Source organism: Dendrobates tinctorius, unplaced genomic scaffold (genome assembly GCF_039654945.1).
Source record: "Dendrobates tinctorius isolate UK_male_01 unplaced genomic scaffold, ASM3965494v1 ptg000350l, whole genome shotgun sequence".
Lineage (NCBI taxonomy): Eukaryota > Metazoa > Chordata > Amphibia > Anura > Dendrobatidae > Dendrobates > Dendrobates tinctorius.
The window spans coordinates 3,652,537-3,663,534 of record NW_027362016.1 but is presented as its reverse complement, the minus strand read 5'-3'; the positions used below and the strand labels follow the sequence as shown (position 1 = coordinate 3,663,534).

At 35.9% G+C, this 10,998-nt stretch overlaps 4 non-coding genes across 4 annotated transcripts; all 4 read right to left on the bottom strand.

Annotated features, from left to right (window-relative positions):
* TRNAL-UAG (transfer RNA leucine (anticodon UAG)) lies at window positions 1-83 on the bottom strand. Its single transcript has one exon. It is a non-coding gene; the product is annotated as a tRNA-Leu (tRNA).
* A 5,965-nt stretch (window positions 84-6,048) lies between these two features.
* Window positions 6,049-6,131, bottom strand: TRNAL-UAG (transfer RNA leucine (anticodon UAG)). The gene has a single exon. It is a non-coding gene; the product is annotated as a tRNA-Leu (tRNA).
* Window positions 6,132-7,126: 995 nt separating this feature from the next.
* On the bottom strand, window positions 7,127-7,199 carry TRNAF-GAA (transfer RNA phenylalanine (anticodon GAA)). Its single transcript has one exon. It is a non-coding gene; the product is annotated as a tRNA-Phe (tRNA).
* Window positions 7,200-8,034: 835 nt separating this feature from the next.
* TRNAL-UAG (transfer RNA leucine (anticodon UAG)) lies at window positions 8,035-8,117 on the bottom strand. Its single transcript has one exon. It is a non-coding gene; the product is annotated as a tRNA-Leu (tRNA).
* Between the last annotated feature and the right edge of the window lie 2,881 nt (window positions 8,118-10,998).

The following is a 10,998-nucleotide window of genomic DNA, read 5'->3' as shown; positions in this document are numbered from 1 at the left end:
TGTCAGAAGTGGGATTTGAACCCACGCCTCCAGGGGAAACTGCAACCTAAACGCAGCGCCTTAGACCACTCTGCCATCTTGACTTTGATATGCAATTGGAACTTAACTCCTTCCATGCTAGTCAGCAGAAATGTTACCATTCCTTGTGATTAAAAACTTGTCACACCACCCCAAAAAAGTCAATAAATAACATTTTTTATATGCGTACTTTTCGTCTGCATTAATTTTTAAACCTCCATTTATTTTGTTTGGATATTAGAAATGTTAGATTTCTCACAAATGCGGTGATGCACCACATTTCTTCAGAAACTACTGTTTGGCCACACAGCAGGGCTTTGAAAGGAAGAGCCCTATTTGGGTTTTGCAATGCAGATTTTGCAGGAATACCTTGCAGATGAAATTTGCAGAGTACCAAAACAGCAGAAAACCTCCCAAAGTGACCACATTTTAGAAATTATTTGCACAATGAGTTAATCAACACCTGCAATTACTATTGTCAGCCTATAGGTGTTTTCACTCTGAACCATCCAGCATTGCAAGTATGCCAGTTTAGTGGCCAGCTTTTGCTTGCAGAGACAAGCAACCCATACATTTTTAAGTGGGCTCTACTCACTGGAGCAATGTCAAATATGTAGATGCTTTGTCTCACCATTAAAGTAGAAACCTCCTATATTTCAAATTAAAGATGACGGACCTGTGTGGAGCTTGTGTTTTTTGCCTTTTTGACTTTGTCCACAGCATATTTTTTAAGGACATTTGTCTCAGTAATGTCTCAGTGTTTCAAAGTCAAACAAGCTGACTATAATCATTCAGCTAGTGTCTGATAAGTGCTGTCTGTTTCAGCTATCAGGTTACCTTTTAATCCTCTTACAGCTAAGTCAATCTGAAATAAAACAAAATAGAGGAAAAATTACTAAAAAACATTCATGTGTTCAAAAGGAAAAAGTTACAGTTTCTCAAATTTTTAACATTTTGTTTTCTGTAGATAGTTAAGATTTTTAGGCCTTTTGATCATGATCAGTCCATGTGCTTTGTTTAATATCTCCTTAAAATGTAAACGGTGAAGAAAAAGCATTTTGCCGAAACCCAGGATTGGACCAGGGACCTTTAGATCTTCAGTCTAACGCTCTCCCAACTGAGCTATTTCTGCCATATCTATACATTTTCTGGGGGGTTTGACACTCTGCAAATGTCAAGTGTCACACCTGGAGGGATATATTATAATTTTTCATTTGACTGTTTTTTGAAGCATGATTTCTATTTGAAACGCCTTCCATTTTGCTGTACATATTTAATAACATTCATTAACTATTTGTGAATGAGTAGAAAAAGACAGCAATTTTGCCATTGAATTTTTACATTTTCAGTTTGTCTCCATGCACCAGTATAATTCTGACCCTGTGCTTCTAGAATAGGTCATGGTCGCACATAAAACACAATTTGCATGCATAATGTTACATCAAGTTTTATTTTTTATGAGATGCAAACAATTGGAGCAAAAAAGAGACAAAAATTTAGAGAAAATATTTTATTGATTGTTAAAAGTGAGACCATTTGTCCCAAAATGTGCTGAAACATGTCAGAATGACATGGGCATTTCACATTTTTTAAACTATGATTACCTACTTGTTAAGTTTTTGTTTATTAAGTATCGTTATGGTCTATTGATGTATGAGGTGAAAACTATGAAAGTAGACTTACCAGCAAATCCGTTTCTAGATATATTTCATGACAGCACTGTAGAAGGTTGATTCCCTACCCTAATAGGGACAGAGAACACAAAGAGGTGAAATAGTCCCTCCTCATTGACTGTCCAAAGGATTTTTCTAGTGCCAAAAGAACAACAGACATACGCACAAAAAATCTGTTTGATGTTCCTAGAGTTCTTTTTTGAGAGGACAAATTCAGATTCACTCCAAAGACTCTCAGGAAATTTTTCAAAACCACATTACTAAGTTTTGTTTGACCTCATCTAATCAATAAATCAAGATAAAGTTTCTTGAAATTAAATGTCAGAAGTGGGATTTGAACCCACGCCTCGAGGGGAGACTGCGACCTGAACGCAGCACCTTAGACCGCTCGGTATTAGACCGCTCGCCTTAGACCGCTTCGATATGCAATTGGAACTTAACTCCTTCCATGCTAGACAGCAGAAATGTTACCATTCCTTGTGATTAAAAACTTGTCACACCACCCCAAAAAAGTCAATAAATAACATTTTTTATATGCGTACTTTTCGTCTGCATTAATTTTTAAACCTCCATTTATTTTGTTTGGATATTAGAAATGTTAGATTTCTCACAAATGCGGTGATGCACCACATTTCTTCAGAAACTACTGTTTGGCCACACAGCAGGGCTTTGAAAGGAAGAGCCCTATTTGGGTTTTGCAATGCAGATTTTGCAGGAATACCTTGCAGATGAAATTTGCAGAGTACCAAAACAGCAGAAAACCTCCCAAAGTGACCACATTTTAGAAATTATTTTGCACAATGAGTTAATCAACACCTGCAATTACTATTGTCAGCCTATAGGTGTTTTCACTCTGAACCATCCAGCATTGCAAGTATGCCAGTTTAGTGCCCAGCTTTTGCTTGCAGAGACAAGCAACCCATACATTTTTAAGTGGGCTCTACTCACTGGAGCAATGTCAAATATGTAGATGCTTTGTCTCACCATTAAAGTAGAAACCTCCTATATTTCAAATTAAAGATGACGGACCTGTGTGGAGCTTGTGTTTTTTGCCTTTTTGACTTTGTCCACAGCATATTTTTTAAGGACATTTGTCTCAGTAATGCCTCAGTGTTTCAAAGTCAAACAAGCTGACTATAATCATTCAGCTAGTGTCTGATAAGTGCTGTCTGTTTCAGCTATCAGGTTACCTTTTAATCCTCTTACAGCTAAGTCAATATGAAATAAAACAAAATAGAGGAAAAATTACTAAAAAAAATTCATGTGTTCAAAAGGAAAAAGTTACCGTTTCTCAAATTTTTAACATTTTGTTTTCTGTAGATAGTTAAGATTTTTAGGCCTTTTGATCATGATCAGTCCATGTGCTTTGTTTAATATCTCCTTAAAATGTAAACGGTGAAGAAAAAGCATTTTGCCGAAACCCGGGATTGGACCAGGGACCTTTAGATCTTCAGTCTAACGCTCTCCCAAGTGAGCTATTTCGGCCTTATCTATACATTTTCTGGGGGGTTTGACACTCTGCAAATGTCAAGTGTCACACCTGGAGGGATATATTATAATTTTTCATTTGACTGTTTTTTGAAGCATGATTTCTATTTGAAACGCCTTCCATTTTGCTGTACATATTTAATAACATTCATTAACTATTTGTGAATGAGTAGAAAAAGACAGCAATTTTGCCATTGAATTTTTACATTTTCAGTTTGTCTCCATGCACCAGTATAATTCTGACCCTGTGCTTCTAGAATAGGTCATGGTCGCACATAAAACACAATTTGCATGCATAATGTTACATCAAGTTTTATTTTTTATGAGATGCAAACAATTGGAGCAAAAAAGAGACAAAAATTTAGAGAAAATATTTTATTGATTGTTAATGTTAAAAGTGAGACCATTTGTCCCAAAATGTGCTGAAACATGTCAGAATGACATGGGCATTTCACATTTTTTAAACTATGATTACCTACTTGTTAAGTTTTTGTTTATTAAGTATCGTTATGGTCTATTGATGTATGAGGTGAAAACTATGAAAGTAGACTTACCAGCAAATCCGTTTCTAGATATATTTCATGACAGCACTGTAGAAGGTTGATTCCCTACCCTAATAGGGACAGAGAACACAAAGAGGTGAAATAGTCCCTCCTCATTGACTGTCCAAAGGATTTTTCTAGTGCCAAAAGAACAACAGACATATGCACAAAAAATCTGTTTGATGTTCCTAGAGTTCTTTTTTGAGAGGACAAATTCAGATTCACTCCAAAGACTCTCAGGAAATTTTTCAAAACCACATTACTAAGTTTTGTTTGACCTCATCTAATCAATAAATGAAGATAAAGTTTCTTGAAATTAAATATTGATGTCAGAAGTGGGATTTGAACCCACGCCTCCAGGGGAGACTGCGACCTGAACGCAGCGCCTTAGACGGCTCGGTATTAGACCGCTCGCCTTAGACCGCTTCGATATGCAATTGGAACTTAACTCCTTCCATGCTAGTCAGCAGAAATGTTACCATTCCTTGTGATTAAAAACTTGTCACACCACCCCAAAAAAGTCAATAAATAACATTTTTTATATGCGTACTTTTCGTCTGCATTAATTTTTAAACCTCCATTTATTTTGTTTGGATATTAGAAATGTTAGATTTCTCACAAATGCGGTGATGCACCACATTTCTTCAGAAACTACTGTTTGGCCACACAGCAGGGCTTTGAAAGGAAGAGCCCTATTTGGGTTTTGCAATGCAGATTTTGCAGGAATACCTTGCAGATGAAATTTGCAGAGTACCAAAACAGCAGAAAACCTCCCAAAGTGACCACATTTTAGAAATTATTTTGCACAATGAGTTAATCAACACCTGCAATTACTATTGTCAGCCTATAGGTGTTTTCACTCTGAACCATCCAGCATTGCAAGTATGCCAGTTTAGTGCCCAGCTTTTGCTTGCAGAGACAAGCAACCCATACATTTTTAAGTGGGCTCTACTCACTGGAGCAATGTCAAATATGTAGATACTTTGTCTCACCATTAAAGTAGAAACCTCCTATATTTCAAATTAAAGATGACGGACCTGTGTTCAACTTGTGTTTTTTGCCTTTTTGACTTTGTCCACAGCATATTTTTTAAGGACATTTGTCTCAGTAATGCCTCAGTGTTTCAAAGTCAAACAAGCTGACTATAATCATTCAGCTAGTGTCTGATAAGTGCTGTCTGTTTCAGCTATCAGGTTACCTTTTAATCCTCTTACAGCTAAGTCAATCTGAAATAAAACAAAATAGAGGAAAAATTACTAAAAAACATTCATGTGTTCAAAAGGAAAAAGTTACCGTTTCTCAAATTTTTAACATTTTGTTTTCTGTAGATAGTTAAGATTTTTAGGCCTTTTGATCATGATCAGTCCATGTGCTTTGTTTAATATCTCCTTAAAATGTAAACGGTGAAGAAAAAGCATTTTGCCGAAACCCGGGATTGGACCAGGGACCTTTAGATCTTCAGTCTAACGCTCTCCCAACTGAGCTATTTCTGCCATATCTATACATTTTCTCGGGGGTTTGACACTCTGCAAATGTCAAGTGTCACACCTGGAGGGATATATTATAATTTTTCATTTGACTGTTTTTTGAAGCATGATTTCTGTTTGAAACGCCTTCCATTTTGCTGTACATATTTAATAACATTCATTAACTATTTGTGAATGAGTAGAAAAAGACAGCAATTTTGCCATTGAATTTTTACATTTTCAGTTTGTCTCCATGCACCAGTATAATTCTGACCCTGTGCTTCTAGAATAGGTCATGGTCGCACATAAAACACAATTTGCATGCATAATGTTACATCAAGTTTTATTTTTTATGAGATGCAAACAATTGGAGCAAAAAAGAGACAAAAATTTAGAGAAAATATTTTATTGATTGTTAAAAGTGAGACCATTTGTCCCAAAATGTGCTGAAACATGTCAGAATGACATGGGCATTTCACATTTTTTAAACTATGATTACCTACTTGTTAAGTTTTTGTTTATTAAGTATCGTTATGGTCTATTGATGTATGAGGTGAAAACTATGAAAGTAGACTTACCAGCAAATCCGTTTCTAGATATATTTCATGACAGCACTGTAGAAGGTTGATTCCCTACCCTAATAGGGACAGAGAACACAAAGAGGTGAAATAGTCCCTCCTCATTGACTGTCCAAAGGATTTTTCTAGTGCCAAAAGAACAACAGACATATGCACAAAAATCTGTTTGATGTTCCTAGAGTTCTTTTTTGAGAGGACAAATTCAGATTCACTCCAAAGACTCTCAGGAAATTTTTCAAAACCACATTACATGAAGATAAAGTTTCTTGAAATTAAATGTTGATGTCAGAAGTGGGATTTGAACCCACGCCTCCAGGGGAAACTGCAACCTAAACGCAGCGCCTTAGACCACTCTGCCATCTTGACTTTGATATGCAATTGGAACTTAACTCCTTCCATGCTAGTCAGCAGAAATGTTACCATTCCTTGTGATTAAAAACTTGTCACACCACCCCAAAAAAGTCAATAAATAACATTTTTTATATGCGTACTTTTCGTCTGCATTAATTTTTAAACCTCCATTTATTTTGTTTGGATATTAGAAATGTTAGATTTCTCACAAATGCGGTGATGCACCACATTTCTTCAGAAACTACTGTTTGGCCACACAGCAGGACTTTGAAAGGAAGAGCCCTCTTTGGGTTTTGCAATGCAGATTTTGCAGGAATACCTTGCAGATGAAATTTGCAGAGTACCAAAACAGCAGAAAACCTCCCAAAGTGACCACATTTTAGAAATTATTTTGCACAATGAGTTAATCAACACCTGCAATTACTATTGTCAGCCTATAGGTGTTTTCACTCTGAACCATCCAGCATTGCAAGTATGCCAGTTTAGTGCCCAGCTTTTGCTTGCAGAGGCAAGCAACCCATACATTTTTAAGTGGGCTCTACTCACTGGAGCAATGTCAAATATGTAGATGCTTTGTCTCACCATTAAAGTAGAAACCTCCTATATTTCAAATTAAAGATGACGGACCTGTGTGGAGCTTGTGTTTTTTGCCTTTTTGACTTTGTCCACAGCATATTTTTTAAGGACATTTGTCTCAGTAATGCCTCAGTGTTTCAAAGTCAAACAAGCTGACTATAATCATTCAGCTAGTGTCTGATAAGTGCTGTCTGTTTCAGCTATCAGGTTACCTTTTAATCCTCTTACAGCTAAGTCAATCTGAAATAAAACAAAATAGAGGAAAAATTACTAAAAAACATTCATGTGTTCAAAAGGAAAAAGTTACCGTTTCTCAAATTTTTAACATTTTGTTTTCTGTAGATAGTTAAGATTTTTAGGCCTTTTGATCATGATCAGTCCATGTGCTTTGTTTAATATCTCCTTAAAATGTAAACGGTGAAGAAAAAGCATTTTGCCGAAACCCGGGATTGGACCAGGGACCTTTAGATCTTCAGTCTAACGCTCTCCCAACTGAGCTATTTCGGCCATATCTATACATTTTCTGGGGGGTTTGACACTCTGCAAATGTCAAGTGTCACACCTGGAGGGATATATTATAATTTTTCATTTGACTGTTTTTTGAAGCATGATTTCTATTTGAAACGCCTTCCATTTTGCTGTACATATTTAATAACATTCATTAACTATTTGTGAATGAGTAGAAAAAGACAGCAATTTTGCCATTGAATTTTTACATTTTCAGTTTGTCTCCATGCACCAGTATAATTCTGACCCTGTGCTTCTAGAATAGGTCATGGTCGCACATAAAACACAATTTGCATGCATAATGTTACATCAAGTTTTATTTTTTATGAGATGCAAACAATTGGAGCAAAAAAGAGACAAAAATTTAGAGAAAATATTTTATTGATTGTTAAAAGTGAGACCATTTGTCCCAAAATGTGCTGAAACATGTCAGAATGACATGGGCATTTCACATTTTTTAAACTATGATTACCTACTTGTTAAGTTTTTGTTTATTAAATATCGTTATGGTCTATTGATGTATGAGGTGAAATCTATGAAAGTAGACTTACCAGCAAATCCATTTCTAGATATATTTCATGACAGCACTGTAGAAGGTTGATTCCCTACCCTAATAGGGACAGAGAACACAAAGAGGTGAAATAGTCCCTCCTCATTGACTGTCCAAAGGATTTTTCTAGTGCCAAAAGAACAACAGACATATGCACAAAAAATCTGTTTGATGTTCCTAGAGTTCTTTTTTGAGAGGACAAATTCAGATTCACTCCAAAGACTCTCAGGAAATTTTTCAAAACCACATTACATGAAGATAAAGTTTCTTGAAATTAAATGTTGATGTCAGAAGTGGGATTTGAACCCACAACTACAGGGGAAACTGCAACCTAAACGCAGCGCCTTAGACCACTCAGCCATCCTGACTTCGAAATGCAATTGGAACTTAACTCCTTCCATGCTAGTCAGCAGAAATGTTACCATTCCTTGTGATTAAAAACTTGTCACACCACCCCAAAAAAGTCAATAAATAACATTTTTTATATGCATACTTTTCGTCTGCATTAATTTTTAAACCTCCATTTATTTTGTTTGGATATTAGAAATGTTAGATTTCTCACAAATGCGGTGATGCACCACATTTCTTCAGAAACTACTGTTTGGCCACACAGCAGGGCTTTGAAAGGAAGAGCCCTATTTGGGTTTTGCAATGCAGATTTTGCAGGAATACCTTGCAGATGAAATTTGCAGAGTACCAAAACAGCAGAAAACCTCCCAAAGTGACCACATTTTAGAAATTATTTTGCACAATGAGTTAATCAACATCTGCAATTACTATTGTCAGCCTATAGGTGTTTTCACTCTGAACCATCCAGCATTGCAAGTATGCCAGTTTAGTGCCCAGCTTTTGCTTGCAGAGACAAGCAACCCATACATTTTTAAGTGGGCTCTACTCACTGGAGCAATGTCAAATATGTAGATGCTTTGTCTCACCATTAAAGTAGAAACCTCCTATATTTCAAATTAAAGATGACGGACCTGTGTGGAGCTTGTGTTTTTTGCCTTTTTGACTTTGTCCACAGCATATTTTTTAAGGACATTTGTCTCAGTAATGCCTCAGTGTTTCAAAGTCAAACAAGCTGACTATAATCATTCAGCTAGTGTCTGATAAGTGCTGTCTGTTTCAGCTATCAGGTTACCTTTTAATCCTCTTACAGCTAAGTCAATCTGAAATAAAACAAAATAGAGGAAAAATTACTAAAAAACATTCATGTGTTCAAAAGGAAAAAGTTACCGTTTCTCAAATTTTTAACATTTTGTTTTCTGTAGATAGTTAAGATTTTTAGGCCTTTTGATCATGATCAGTCCATGTGCTTTGTTTAATATCTCCTTAAAATGTAAACGGTGAAGAAAAAGCATTTTGCCGAAACCCGGGATTGGACCAGGGACCTTTAGATCTTCAGTCTAACGCTCTCCCAACTTTGCTATTTTGGCCATATCTATACATTTTCTGGGGGGTTTGACACTCTGCAAATGTCAAGTGTCACACCTGGAGGGATATATTATAATTTTTCATTTGACTGTTTTTTGAAGCATGATTTCTATTTGAAACGCCTTCCATTTTGCTGTACATATTTAATAACATTCATTAACTATTTGTGAATGAGTAGAAAAAGACAGCAATTTTGCCATTGAATTTTTACATTTTCAGTTTGTCTCCATGCACCAGTATAATTCTGACCCTGTGCTTCTAGAATAGGTCATGGTCGCACATAAAACACAATTTGCATGCATAATGTTACATCAAGTTTTATTTTTTATGAGATGCAAACAATTGGAGCAAAAAAGAGACAAAAATTTAGAGAAAATATTTTATTGATTGTTAAAAGTGAGACCATTTGTCCCAAAATGTGCTGAAACATGTCAGAATGACATGGGCATTTCACATTTTTTAAACTATGATTACCTACTTGTTAAGTTTTTGTTTATTAAATATCGTTATGGTCTATTGATGTATGAGGTGAAAACTATGAAAGTAGACTTACCAGCAAATCCGTTTCTAGATATATTTCATGACAGCACTGTGGAAGGTTGATTCCCTACCCTAATAGGGACAGAGAACACAAAGAGGTGAAATAGTCCCTCCTCATTGACTGTCCAAAGGATTTTTCTAGTGCCAAAAGAACAACAGACATATGCACAAAAATCTGTTTGATGTTCCTAGAGTTCTTTTTTGAGAGGACAAATTCAGATTCACTCCAAAGACTCTCAGGAAATTTTTCAAAACCACATTACATGAAGATAAAGTTTCTTGAAATTAAATGTTGATGTCAGAAGTGGGATTTGAACCCACCCCTCCAGGGGAAACTGCAACCTAAACGCAGCACCTTAGACCACTCTGCCATCTTGACTTCGATATGCAATTGGAACTTAACTCCTTCCATGCTAGTCAGCAGAAATGTTACCATTCCTTGTGATTAAAAACTTGTAACACAACACCCCAAAAAAGTCAATAAATAACATTTTTTATATGCGTACTTTTCGTCTGCATTAATTTTTAAACCTCCATTTATTTTGTTTGGATATTAGAAATGTTAGATTTCTCACAAATGCGGTGATGCACCACATTTCTTCAGAAACTACTGTTTGGCCACACAGCAGGGCTTTGAAAGGAAGAGCCCTATTTGGGTTTTGCAATGCAGATTTTGCAGGAATACCTTGCAGATGAAATTTGCAGAGTACCAAAACAGCAGAAAACCTCCCAAAGTGACCACATTTTAGAAATTATTTTGCACAATGAGTTAAACAACACCTGCAATTACTATTGTCAGCCTATAGGTGTTTTCACTCTGAACCATCCAGCATTGCAAGTATGCCAGTTTAGTGCCCAGCTTTTGCTTGCAGAGACAAGCAACTCATACATTTTTAAGTGGGCTCTACTCACTGGAGCAATGTCAAATATGTAGATGCTTTGTCTCACCATTAAAGTAGAAACCTCCTATATTTCAAATTAAAGATGACGGACCTGTGTGGAGCTTGTGTTTTTTGCCTTTTTGACTTTGTCCACAGCATATTTTTTAAGGACATTTGTCTCAGTAATGCCTCAGTGTTTCAAAGTCAAACAAGCTGACTATAATCATTCAGCTAGTGTCTGATAAGTGCTGTCTGTTTCAGCTATCAGGTTACCTTTTAATCCTCTTAAAGCTAAGTCAATCTGAAATAAAACAAAATAGAGGAAAAATTACTAAAAAACATTCATGTGTTCAAAAGGAAAAAGTTACCGTTTCTCAAATTTTTAACATTTTGT